This window comes from Dermacentor silvarum, chromosome 3, assembly GCF_013339745.2.
Source record: "Dermacentor silvarum isolate Dsil-2018 chromosome 3, BIME_Dsil_1.4, whole genome shotgun sequence".
Lineage (NCBI taxonomy): Eukaryota > Metazoa > Arthropoda > Arachnida > Ixodida > Ixodidae > Dermacentor > Dermacentor silvarum.
Window position 1 is genome coordinate 92,412,479 of NC_051156.1, and position 14,274 is coordinate 92,426,752.

At 47.4% G+C, this 14,274-nt stretch overlaps 1 pseudogene; it reads right to left on the reverse strand.

Moving 5' to 3' along the window:
- Nucleotides 1-6,754: 6,754 nt before the first annotated feature.
- On the reverse strand, nucleotides 6,755-8,815 carry LOC125943876 (uncharacterized; annotated as a pseudogene).
- Between the last annotated feature and the right edge of the window lie 5,459 nt (nucleotides 8,816-14,274).

The window sequence follows — 14,274 nt, forward strand, 5'->3', positions numbered from 1 at the left end:
GCGCAGATGCGAAGGGACAACTAAGAGTCGGTCAGGGCCGTCAGGGCGCATGTTACAGCGGTACAATATGCCATCGTGGAGTTCAAACATTCGAAGCGAAGGGTCGGGCGTCGTTGAAGTCAGCCGGTGAATAAGGTCTTTTAAGGAGCCGTCCCGGTGTTGTTCCGCTCCGATATTGTGAAAAGCACTCAAAGAGAGAACGGTGACAGGAATGTAGGCCATAGAAACGCCAGGTAGGTCGGCAGGATGGCGCGACAAGCAGTCTGCATCTTGGTGTAACCGGCCGGTCTTGTATACAACTGAGTAGTTGTATTCTTGAAGGCGCAGAGCACAGTGGCCAAGGCGCCCAGAAGGATCTTTCAAGGAAGAAAGCCAACACAGAGCGTGGTGGTCAGTGATGACTGTGAATTGCCGGCCGTACAAATAGGGGCAGAATTTTCCCACTGCCCAAACGAGAGCCAGACACTCGCGCTCAGTGATAGAATATTTGCGCTCAGCAGGGGAAAGAAGGTGGCTGGTGTAAGCAATAACACGTTCTTGTTTCTGGGCCTGGATAGCCCCAATACCATGGCCGCTGGCATCGGTACGGACTTCTGTTGGAGCTGACGCATCAAAGTGAGCGAGAATGGGAGGGGAAGTAAGCAGCCGGATCAGCTCAGTGAAAGCACCAGCTTGCTCGCGGCCCCAAATGAAGGCAGCGTCTTTCTTGAGCTGAGTAAGAGGGCGAGCAACGTTCGAAAAATTGTGGACAAACCGACGAAAGTAGGAGCAGAGGCCCAAGAAGCTGCGAACGTCACTGCCCGGATTTTATCTTGATCAGGACGTACACCAGAAGAATCGACGAGATGTCCGAGCACAGAAATTTCACGACGACCGAAGTGGCATTTGGACGAATTGAGTAGTAGCCCCGCCCGACGAAAAACAGATAGGACCGTCGATAGGCGTTCGAGGTGCGTCGCAAAAGTCGGAGAAAAAACGATCACATCGTCCAAGTAACAGAGGCAGATGGACCACTTGAAACCGTGTAGGAGGGCGTCCATCATTCGTTCAAATGTGGCCGGGGCATTACATAACCCGAAAGGCATGATATTGAACTGATAAAGGTCGTCGGGAGTAATAAAAGCCGTTTTCTCACGGTCCATGTCGTCGAGGGCAATTTTCCAGTACCCGGAGCGAAGGTCTATGGACGAAAAATATTGTGCTCCATGGATGCAATCCAGGGCATCGTCAATGCGTGGTAGCGGATAGACGTCCTTCTTGGTTACCTTGTTTAGGTGCCGATAATCTACGCAAAATCGCCAACTGTTGTCCTTTTTCTTAACTAGTACAACAGGGGATGCCCATGGGCTGCAAGAAGGTTGAATGATGTTACGAGAAAGCATCTTGTCAACTTCGTGTTCGATGATGTCTCCCTCAGTAGGAGAGACGCGGTAGGGTCGCCGATGGATTGGGCTCGCATCCCCGGTGTTGATGCGATGTTTGACCACAGATGTTTGTCCGAGAGGATGGTCTCCAAGGTCGAATAAGTCCCTGTAGGAGGCAAGGAGGCAACGTAGTTCATTGGCACACTGGTGCGGAAGGTCGGGCGCAATCATTTTCATTAGGGCATTGAAGTCTGAAGGGGCAGGAGGCACAGCAAGAGTTGTACACGAGGAGTCGTCAGCGGTTAAACCAGAAATGTGTTCGGGCCGGCGTGATTTGCGCAAGTGATATGCCGCGCGGGAGAGCTTGTGCACAAAGTCCAAAGTTCACGAGCGGAAGACAGGACGTGTTGTCCGTAATGGTAATGACGGTGTGAGGAAATGCGACGTTATGCGAGAGCAGGACATCCGGATTAGGGGATACGATGTATAGTCACCGTCTGGAACGGGCGGAACGGGAGAAACACCTATGTAGGTAACGGCAAGCTGACGGAGGCGAATATGCTCTGTGGAACATAGCCGGATCGGAGCACTATCGGGGGGATCAATAGCAACAGGTAGAGCGAGTTGCACAACACCAGCAGAACAGTCTATCAAGGCGGAATGGGCTTAGAGAAAGCCAAGTCCCAGGAATAGGTCGTGAGGGCAGTGTTCTAGGACATAGAATAAAACAGAAGTATGATGATCGGCGGCACTCACACGAGCTGGACACAGGCCAATAACGGCCGGCGTTCCCCCGTCGGCGACTCGAAGCACAGGCGACGGGGCAGGAGTGAGAACTTTCTTGAGACGATGGCGAAGCTGAGCACTCATCACAGATACGTGCGCGCCAGTGTCAAACAGAGCCGTAACAGGTACACCATCCACGTTCACTCTGATGAGGTTCCGATGTGTGTGTAGGGTCAGAAGAGGATTTTGTCTTCGGGTCGGTATAGCAGCATCACCTCTAGGTGGTGCACCCGTTAGTTTTCCGAAAGCGTGCGCCGGAGGGAGCTTGGGGACGGTCACCGACGCGTTGGGGGCGAGCGGGAGAAGCGGCGATGTGGCGAAGGAGAGCGGCTAGAGCGAGTGGGCCGAGAAGTGTCACCAGGAGTTACTGGTTGCGTGTGCTGTGGGAAGCGAGAAGCAGCATGAGGCAGACGGTCGGATGGGAGATATGGCCAAGGGGTTGAATTCCACGAAGAGCGGCAGTGACGTGAAATATGACCGATACGGCCACAAGTTAAGCATATTGGCCTGTCGTCTGGAGTGCGCAATTCAGCCGGGTTGCGATACCGCGGAGGGGCATTCACGTTTCCGGGGCTCATGGCAGAGGTGGACGAAGCGTAGTCAGGCCGATTAATGCAGCAGACGGTCAAGCCAACGTTGGCCAATTCCTGGCGTACGAAGGTCTGGATCAGGGAAACGGTGGCCTGGCAATTGTCGGAGCCAAGGGTTGGGGTTGGGATAGGAGACGCGGCTTCGATTTCACGCCGGATGATGTGGGCAAAGTCATCAGAGCGATTGGGCGTAGGCAGACTGCGGAGGTCTTCGCAGGTGGATGCAGCAGCCGTGTTGGGGAGGCGGGAAAATGGGTGGGCAATGCGGCGGCTCTTGGCTTCTTCAAATCGCCGGCATTCGGTAATGATGGCTTGTACAGTAGAAGAATTCTTAAACACAAGGAGGTGAAAGGCATCATCTGCTATGCCCTTAATGACATGTGCGACTTTATCAGCTTCGGACATCCTCGGATTCATTTTGCGGCACAGAGCGAGCACGTCCTGAATGTATGTGAGGTAGGACTCGGTGCACGTCTGGTTACGCGAAGCGAGGTCTTTTTGAGCGGCGCGCTGACGTCCGACAGGCTTGCCAAACAAATCCGTGAGCTTCCGTTTACAAATGTTCCAGGTGGTAAGTTCCTCCTCGTGGGTCTGTAACCAGACGCGTGCCGTTCCCGCGAGATAGAATATCAAATTAGCCAGCATGACGGTCTGGTTCCAGTGGTTGCTCGTGCTCACCCGCTCATAAAGTTCAAGTCAATCTTCAACATCCGTGTTGTCAGTGCCGGAACAGGTGCCGGGGTCGCGCGGTTGTGCCAGAATGACGGTTGGCGTGGGGGCCGACGAGCCCGAATTATCCTCGCCTTGAGCTGGCATGGTAGATGCAGCCAAGGAGCGCCCGCTGCGTAAATCCGTCTTGCGCTTGAGCCCGCAAACTCCACCAAAAATGTTACGGGGAAAGTGAGAAATATATTTAGACTGTATTTACAAGAATGACAGCGGCTGACAAGATCATAGCTCGCGAAGTCCAGAGCGTCGTCTTCTTCAAGTCATCTCAAAACGTATTCTTCATCGCTCTGTCACAATATATATGACGCATGGCTGAATGCCCAGCACCGGAGAAATATTCAAGAATGTTTCTCATTGAAGGGCGGCACAAACCCAGTGACCCAAGTTTGGGCCGAAAAGATTCATTGAAGAGTGGCACGTAGCCATGTGACCTAAGTTGCAGTGATAGAGGTTCATTGAAGAGCGAGGCATGCCTGGTGTAACATACTCAGTTACACAAGTTGGGCGAACGGTTCATTTATAACACGGTTCCCTCAGTACAGCAGCCCCATGCTACCCATTAGACCTTGGACAACCCAGTGACCCAATTGGGTTGATGGGGAAATGGTGAAGAGACATGGGGAGATCCCGGAAGGTGCGTGAAGAAGCCCCAAAATGCCAATCGCATTAAAAATTAATAGCAATTTCACCCAATATGCGAAACACTGAAAGTGATAGCAAACTATTAGACAACTACACAAAATAAGGTTCGTAATTTTGTCGGCTGTATAGATTGCAGTAAAGACTTTCTGTGTCGCGCACGCGAGAATGGCAAAGGCAGCTTTCAATGAGCAGCTTATTGCCGAAGTCGAAAAGAGGCCAATTAAAATAATTAAAATAACAAGCACGGTGTCATGTGCGCACAGGCAGGCATGAACAGATTTCACTCGATGATCGCAAACACTTGCTGTCACAATGCTGGCATAAAGCCCGTTTCACATGGTGCGATTTTGTCTGCGAATTCGCACGTGCGAATTCGCAGCTGCGGAAAATAGGCCGCCGGACCCTTCGTGCGTGCGTTTTTTCGATGTTCGGCATGCTGAACTTCTCTGCGAAAAAGGCATCTGCGTTTTTTCAGACGGCCAATAGGAGGTGGCTCGCTCATACGTCATCGCGCGGCGCGCATTTCAAACATTCAACTCCATGTTTACAAGCGGCTTCCAGGGCACGTTTTTTTTTATTTTTTATTTTTTTTCATCCAAGCGAAGCTAACTCAGGGCGTACACCGCCGCTGCTAGAGGAAGCGACGCTGCAGGCTCAATAAATGTTTTCATAATCCAATCCAATCCAATCAACAGCGAGGGACAGGATGGTGCGATCCACAGCAGACGATCTTCACCACACAGATGGTTTCCCTCTCGAATCAGCATCAGCACTGCAGCCTTTTCTAAGCTGTAGTGATTAGTCGTGTGCAAGTACTTTCTGTGTCGCGCACGCGAGAATGGCAAAGGCAGCTTTCAATGAGCAGCTTATTGCCGAAGTCGAAAAGAGGCCAATTCTGTGGAATACGCGGTTAGAGAAATACCGCGATTCCGACCTTCGTGATCGTCTGTGGGATGAAATTGCACAACTGCTGAAAGAAGTGAAACCAAATGTAATGTTAAGTGTTTTGTACAGCTGTATGGTGTTGATATTTTTGCCTCAAAAAAGTGAAGCATGCCTATATATTCACGCGAATGCTTTTGACTACCTGCATGTTTTCGTCTATCCATTTTCAGTGAGAGCCGACGAAGCGCAGACCCGCTGGCGTAGCCTCCGCGACACGTTTCAAAAAAAAAGAAGAAAAGAAAGATGCATCAAAGAAGCGGGAGTGCTTCTCAAGATGGAACTAAAAAAGAGTGGCCGTATTACAGCATTGTCATTTCTACATGACACCATGGAAGAAGCTGTGTACGTATTTTCTGAAGCACTCAATTCCTTGGGCACACCGCGGCAGTAAGCTTCGTAAAATGTGTTCGATGTTGATTACATGGTTCAGTGTAGGCTGACAGCTGTCCTTTGCACCCGCGAAGCTCTGCGCGGGTGGCGCCGGTTTTGACCGTTGTTGCCCCGCGGCACGGCGGGAACCGGACAGATAGGCTGGAAAGGAGCCCGCGTCCGGGTAAAATGAAAAGGGAGCGGAACTTTTAGTTGCTTGTATTTATGCATCTCGTTCTTGTTATCTTTCTTTATTTTCCTTGTTGCTTTGTTTTCTTTGCAGCAAAGCCAGTGTAAGTTCTGCCCAAAGAAAAGGAGAACTGAATGAAAGGGACCCATAGGGGTAGCAGAATAAAGTAAACTTTTTCCAGAGTTCTAACTGATATTTCACTGTCAGAGTAGTACACTTGTAAATCACCTTGTGAATGGTAGTCCCTCAGCCATATGGCGCTGAGTGGCGAAGTGCGATTCTTTGCGAATGAGATTGCTTAAAACGTGGTATTATTTTTGTCAAAGAGCAGTTAGAGCTTGTGTAGCTGTGTCACTTCACAGTGTTTTTGGCATGTAGATTCGTAATAAACCAGTACTTATGGAGGATTTGTTGCGAGCCCCTTTGGTAATGTTTATGTTTTCTTTTTATGCAGAACAGTAAGCAACGTGAGCGAGAACGAAGAAGAAATAGCCTTCGTTGAGCCAGCTCCTCTCTCAGAAGAACAGACGGAAGAGCCAACAGAGATTGTGAATGAACTTTATCAGTGCATTTCAGAGAGGGCGCCAGGTCCAAGCATGGTGAGCAGTGCCAGCTCAAGTCGCAAAAGGAGTGCGAAAGAAAGGACTGGGGGTCGAAGAAAAGCACTGAAAGAAATTGATAAACAGATCGACGCAGTGAGCAATCAAATTGCAGCGTACAGGGAATTGAGCCCAAGTGCACACTTTGGGTTGGCTATAGAGCCATTTGTTGCTGCGACGCCTGAGCACATGAAAGCTCACTTATACATGGAACTCATACATGTTGCCTCACATTATGCCCGAGGCATTTACCCACCAGCGCTTCTGTATCAAGGAATTCCAGAAGGTGAATGATGGTTTCGTCACAGCGTATCACAATGTTGCATTTGTTTGATGGTTTTGTCAAAGCGTATGGCAACATGAACAAAATTCTTGTACCTCTGCTGCTGTCTTTGCCAGTGGGGGGCCAAAGGACTCCCTCAAACCATATTCTTGACAGGCTTTTCCCTTCGCCTCCTGCCGAATGTATTGTGATAAAGCTATAAAGAATCAGTCAATCAAATTCATTCAAACTGTACATACAAGTACTGAGTATGTACTTCTGCACATATATTTACAGGTACATGAACATCGCATAACAAAGAATTGTGACATGCATATATGGTTACAATGGGCCAGACAAATTTGTTAACACAGCTGAACTTCATTTTATCGCATTAGTGTCCCTTTAACTGAAGTGTGACATTAAGGACGTAAAAACATTTTTGAAGAGTAATAATGCCGATTATTAGTTCGTGTAGACTATTTAGGCAAAGCGAAGTGTTCTATATACGTTAAATATGTAACAATTTACCATAACAATGAACAAATGTGTGTATCTGTCACGGCAGCACTTGCAAATTCACATTTGCTTGGCACAACAAAACACTTTTTGGCAGCCACATAGACATTCATGTGTAGAATGGACTCAACCGAGATGTGAAAATCCTTAAAGCGTAATATATTTTCAAAAAATGCATGCAGAATCAATGTTTGCTGCAAAATAGTATCCAATGTGTCACACATTAAATGGAACAAATAAGTAGAGTTATCTGAAAAAAAAGCGCATACTAACGGCACCTTACAACAAAAATTTCATGGGGTCCTACTGAGGAGTCCTTTGAAAGGTCATATCAAACCTATGGTGGAAGGCCACAGCGCTCGCGTTGCCACGGTACAGCTCCTTCGTGCACAAAATAGTTGCGAAACACATCCCGCGTTTCTGCTGCAGACTTTGTGTAATTGTGGGCACCATGATGCTGCAGATCAAGGAAAGCATTCTCCTCAGCTTCCTGGCGCCACTACCCTTCCACAAGGTTGCCGAAGTTGTCTACCTCGTCCACATACCTTTCTGGAATGTAGGACACGTCATTACGAAGAAAATTATGCGGAGCACATGCAGCGAGTGTCACCATTCTGGCATTTTCTGGTACAAGGTTCATCGGTCTATGGAAAATTCTGAACCTTGATGCCAGCACCCCAAATGCATTCTCGACACATCTGCAATATTCAAGACAAACATTATAGTAGAACCTATTACTCATAAATTTAAGTTACGCGTTACCTTGCTCTGCTGAGGCGGTAGTTAAAGAGGAGCAGGTCCTCTTCGAGGCACCTGCCAGGATAAGGCCGCAGGAAGTCTGGCCTCAACTGGAACGCCTCGTCGCCGACAAAGACGTAAGGGGCTACGGCAGTGGACAGTGGGAGCAGCTGAGGAGGCGGTAGGTTTAAAGCACCTTGGCTGAGAAGTTTCCCAATCTTCGATGCCTTGAATACACCACCATCACTCTGCGATCCGTATGCACCCACATCAACGCAGACAAATCGTAGCTGGCTGTCCACTACAGCCATTAAAACGATGAAGTAGGTGCCCTGTAATGACAGAGAATTACATCTCATTGAGGAATGTTTCACTAAATCTTTGTAGTTGTAAGAATAATACATAACTAACGGTTTCTTACCTTATAATTAAAATATTGAGATCCCGAATGCGGAGGGGCTTCTATTTGGACATGCTTCCCATCCATAGAACCTATGCAGTGTGGGAAATCCCACCTGCTCTCAAAGCCCTTGGCAATAGCGTGCCACTGCTCAACGTTTGCTGGGAACTGAAAATGCACTAAGTAATCATAGATATTGCAGTCTTCCCTCGTACAAAAAATGCAATGGTTAAACGTGGAAAATAGTTGTTCTGGTTAAACCTTCAATAAATCAAGTTTCATAACTCGCATAACACTTATGCATGTAGGTCACCACGAATGTCTCATAACTTGCTTAAACAAGCTTACATATTTAAGAAATTTGTAGGATAACTTACCTTCATACACTTGGGTCTAAGGACATGCTACAGAAGTGCACATACTTCCTTCACAGTGTTACTTGCAGTCGATATGACTACCTTAAATGCCATGGCAACATCTTGAATTTGCATCCCCGATGCTAAGTATCTAAAGTAAACGTACAAAACGCATTGCTGGGCAAACTTGTGGAGCTAAGTTCCCAAAACACTGTGCAACATTTCCTTCTTGCAGCGAAATATAAATACATTTATTTCTCTTCTAATTAGCAGCAAAATTGACATGTAGCTAGTAGTTCCCTGGCAATGGCAGAGGTACATTGTTTGCTTTTCCCCAAAACTCCGAAAATACCCAGATGTAAAAAAATTGCATGACTGAGCGAGTCTTCTCAAATCTTGAGTTAACTGTTCGGCTGATTCACCCTCGGCTTGGACGCGTTCACGGAACACGAAGCGTTCATGGACTTCATTTAGCTGGGCCTTGCAATAATCATCAAATTTTAAAACCACTGTCTCGAAGTCGTCCTTGGACTCACCACCATGCGCAGTGAAGCTGAAGTTGTTGTAAACCTTTAAAGCTTCGTCACCGGCCAAGCTGCAGAGTAGCAATGCAACTTTCGTCGACCCTGTCCGAGGCTTCCCACCAGCGGTCTCCGACGCTGTGAGGAACAGTTAAAATTTATGTTTAAAAAGTTGCCATCTTTTGCTCACATCCCCGTCCAGGCGAAGGCGCTCTGGTGGTTTCAAGAAGTTCATACCTTGGCTAATGGATGGTCGGTGGTGTTCTGTGGCTCAGACGTGAGTACTAACTTCAGACACCATGTTTCGTTGTGCGGCCTTCAGGGAAACATACTAGACGAGTTCAACGCAACAAAGAAAGTCAGAGTTTATTCAGCGCGGCCTTTTTGTACATTCCAGAAGAAAGTGAAAGAGGAGAAGGGCAAGACTACACTGCGCGCAGAGGGTGCGCAGTGATGACACTGTGCGGCACATCGCCAAACTGCTGATTTATCAAACACGATACACATGCCATCGACCGGCAGGAAGATTGTGCAGATTTCGATGGTGCATGTGCGGCTAATGAGTGACACTGTTCCTTCGGTGATGCCCGACGCTGCGACTTACATATTGAAAAAAATTGCTAGAAAAAGAACAAGCAAGGCACCGACGAGATATCGGCCATTGAAATAATCCTGAAGAGACAGCGAGCCAAACTTACGCATGCTTCAAGCAGCAAGGGTGCGAATGAAAATGTCGCTTCTTCTGCAGGGGAAGGATTACTATTTGTAGACAAGTGAAGAGATTAGCCTGCTCAAAGACGGCCGACGCAATGATTCTGTGTGCGAAAAGTTAGCTTGAAGTGCAGCGGCCGCGGTTAATTGGCAACAAAACTACTGGCAGATGCCTTGCCACTGGCATTTTTTCCCCTTTCGCCAGCTCAAGCGTTCAGGAATGATTGGTTGTGGGCAGCATAAAATCTAAATTACGAACAGCATCACCAAGCTAATGCTCTTCCTTGCGACGACCAAGAACTTAAATTGGCTCCTAAGCGTACTCCAAAAGAAAAAAAAATCACCTTACGCTATACGCTACATGTATTGTGAGCGCTGTGATGCAGTCCATAGCTGCAGAAAAAAAGCTTGGTGATGCTGGTTTGCGTGTACGACCGAAGAATTACCTAAATAATTAGTGCATTCAAATATACGCATATACGGTCATCACGAATTCAAACTATTATTTTCCATGCTACAAGCCACTCCTTTCATCATACATCATCAAACAACGTAAAAATTTGTATCAGATGTGGTCATCGCGCAAGAAGACACGGACAAGAACGAGAAAACAGGACGAACGCTACTACAAATGATGTTGCGTTCCTCGTTGCGGCCAGTTATCATGTGCGGTGACTGGGCCTTATCTGTGTGCGGGCCTACAAATACGGTTGTTTCTCGAAATAAATACTCAGTTGAAAGTAATAAATAGCGCTCGTCCTGTTCTCTCGTTCTTGTCCGTGTCTTCTAGCGCTATGACCACCTATGATATAACTAACGAACTAGCCCAAAAAGCCATACTCTTAAGAATTTGTTTTTCGCAAAATTTTTTCATCATGAACAAGTTTATTTGTAGTGTCAAAAAAGATTGTTAAATTACATTGCAAGGATGTCTCGTTTATAATTCGCAATGCACACAGACGGTCGCGCCGCGTAGTGGCCAGCGAGAGAAATATTTCAAAGAGTATCCGCACAGTCAATGGCACAGTGTTACCGTGTGGCTCTCTATGCGCGGGCGCGTTCTGTTTTCTTAACAGCTTCTGCATACGCTATGGAAGAAGAAAAAAAGTGTTGCGTACCTCAGTGCACCAACCGAGCGGTGAAGGATGAGATAAGCCTTGATTTGTTTGCGCTGGACGCGCATCTTAAAACGAAGTCGGCGGTGAAGCTGCGGATCGGCAAGCCTGTGCCTCCGACAATGAAAGTTTGTAGCGCACACTTCGTCGCCGAAGACTTCTTCTGGAGCAACATCGGTTAGCAGAATGCTAATCGCTGACATTGTTCACGAAAGCATAAAGATTTCGCTTTTATGATGTGGCAGTTGTAGCTTACATGAACGGCACGTTCAATGCGGCACGAAAAGACAAGCTAACAAGTTCGCGCCTATGCCTTACTACGTCCGAACGCTACTGCTACAGCTGAATATTTGTAAATAAGGCTGCCCAAACGCTCCCGCAACAGTTGATTATTTGTAGAGCCATTTAGGCAGCTGGTGACTGGTTTTCGAGCGTAACTGACGGAGCGTAACTACCACAGAGCTAGCTTCGTGCCGATCGCTACCTCTGTGGTAAATTTGCTTGCACTGATCTTTTTTTCTTTTGATCGATTGGAAAGCAAGATCGGTGAAAAAAAGAAAAAGCAGATCGACGTGCAGACACGGACACAAGAGAAGTGGACAACACAAACGCCGTTTGCGTTGTTTACTTCTCTTGTGTCCGTGTCTGCACGCCTTACGTATTTTGCATTATGAATCTTTACCAACTAGCTCAGCTCTCTGCCGTTCCATGATCGGTGTACGTTTTCTTACTTAAACCGAAAACGCTGCACTCCAGCCATATATCGTTCGTTCTAGATACGCTTCGCGTCGCATGCATCATTCAGAAAGGTTAAGGGCGTCATTCGCCGTAAAATAACAAGCACGCACGCACTTCTCGTTATGCACGCTTTTGGTTATGCAGCGGCATTCCGCAGCCGATGAGAATAAAATCTGAAAAATAAGAATAGACTCGGCGTGCGACGAGAATGATGAGAAAAAGCCCGGCGTGCTACCACACGGACGCGCAGTCGCCTATTCTGATACTCTCTCGGTCCGCCATCATGGATCGCCTCGCGCGCCACCTGTAGTCCGTGTGCATTGCGAATAGCCCCAATACGGGCAAAGAAATTGAACGAGATTATATTACTTGTACGAATATCAATATTTATGCGATTGCATTTTACATCCCTTCTAGCCACATCATTTCTCTTGCGCATTACAGCCTGCACGAGTTGCCGTTGGCATACAGCCCCTACATACCATATCTGTTCAGCAGAGCAAACTTTCGCCTTTCTCGCTTTAGAAGAACTGATGAAGGGCTATTTCGTCAATGCAGAACTTGTGCTTCTCCTCGTAGACTCAAGTTTAGCTTGTTTACCGAACTAAACAGCGGTAATAGCTTATATTTTTGCACCTCAAACGGGGAACCAAACAAGTGACGGAAGAGGGAAGTACGTTAGCTTTGCAAGTGACAGACCTCTGCTGCGTTCAGAAATTTGTAACTGCCTATGATGCCACTGTAAAGACGGTTTTCAGTTTAAATACGATAGTAAACATGCCGCAGTTCCAATGTAATACGGCCGCAGCAGCAGACGACGGGCTCCGCCTGCGGCAAACCTCCGAATGCAGCGCCAATTTGGTCGTCATGATGCGGAGAAGCGCTGAACTACTACTCTTCATGCCCGGTGGACGGCACACCGCATCTCCAATCCTGCGGGCTGCGCCAAAAATGTAAGGAAGTAATAATGAAACGGTCTGTTTAGTCCGCCATTTTACTGAACTTCTTCTTCCTCTGTGCCCCCAGCCCCAGTCTCGGTCGTCCTCTTCCTTATCTTCAGGGAGGTTCCGCTTCATGCTCTCCACAACCTCCACGGGTTTGATTGTCTCCCCTCCTGGGGTAATATGGAATCACATTTCCGATGGCGCATCTACCCACCGTAACATTGTCATCATGCCGCCGTCGTGACGCTGTTGTTTTTCCATTGTCGTCACTTCAGTAACGTCATCCCTTTGTCGTCATACAGTCGTCATCATGCCGCCATATTCACGGGCGAGCTTGGCCAGCGAGTGCCATAGCAAAGAGGAACAATCAAGGGCGTCCGCAGAACTTCCTGCAGGGGGGGGGGGGGGGGGGCAGCGGTATGTTTCCAGCAAAAAGACGCTATTTGCACAGTAAATGGATTTATTTATGTATAAATAAACAAATAAAATACACACATGAAAGAAAAATTACAAACAGCAAATTAATGCGTGCCTTAGAAAGATACCTTGAAGTTTATTCATGAACAAACAATTAAAATTAATGAAAAATGAAAAAAAGCTGCTATCACTTCGTGGAGAAGAGTGTTCAGTCTTGCTGCATGCGGGTTCTCGACTTACTCGAATTGATGACCAGTACACAGCACAATATGTTCACAAACACGCAACTACAGTCACTCAGCCAGTCTTCCTTAAACAGCAACTGCAGACGCCTCGGACTTTTCTGGGCGAATTGCGTGATGACACGGGTGATAAAGTCATTTATGTGCTTCATTACACGCTCTCGGTGCACACTCATCATACAAAGGCCGTCTAGCTTGTCGTTTGTCATCGTTGAGCGTAGACAGGTTTTCACTCTCCTCATTGTACTGAAGGAGCGTTCGACCGTACAGGTAGTAAGTGGCAAAGCCACAGCCACCTCAATGGCTTTTGCAACACCGGGGAAGAATGTCTTGGCATGATGTAGAAGCCCGCAGTAAGTTATTTCTGATGGGTCCCCAGTTTTCTTGCACCACATCTCGTACCAAGAGATGGCCTCTTCCTTGAAGTTGTCGATGCCGTAAAAGCATCGGAGTTCTTCGGCGAGGGCAGCGAACTCAACACGGCTCAAGTGCTTCATTTTTGGTGGATGCAGCTGGAGAAGTTTGAAGCTCCTCTCATTGCTTTCAGAAAAGCGGTGAGCTAAAGAAGCAGTGAGAGAGTCCAAGTACGGTACATATATTGCCACACGGTAGCGACTGAATCCTGTAGTTGTCTCGGTTGGCCTGACGAAGGACTTGTCTTGGTACAGATATCACCACATTTAAAGGACCCTGAAACTATTTTGACGATTCTGTACAAAAGTACTGAGTCGTTAGAGTAGGTCCTTCTGACCATTAATTGACGCATCTAAGCGCTCCACGTAAAGCGTGTAATTTATTTAAGGTTTTAAAAATGTACATCGCTACCGATTGCAGCACGCAAAGCGGCGGATTTTTGAGCCCAGATCACGGGATTTGCCCAAAATACGTCACTCGGCCAGCTATCCGATTGGCTGCCCAGGGCGCGTCATCGATAATTTTTCCAACATTATGGTGAACAAATGTTATTCGTAACACTTTAGATGTTAGTTAATTTGTTTCTATGAAAAGAAAGTAACAGAAAGAGAATGCACAAGGACATGTATCACTACACAAAAAGCACTTCCGGCCGCGTATTTCCAATTGCTAGTAGATACATG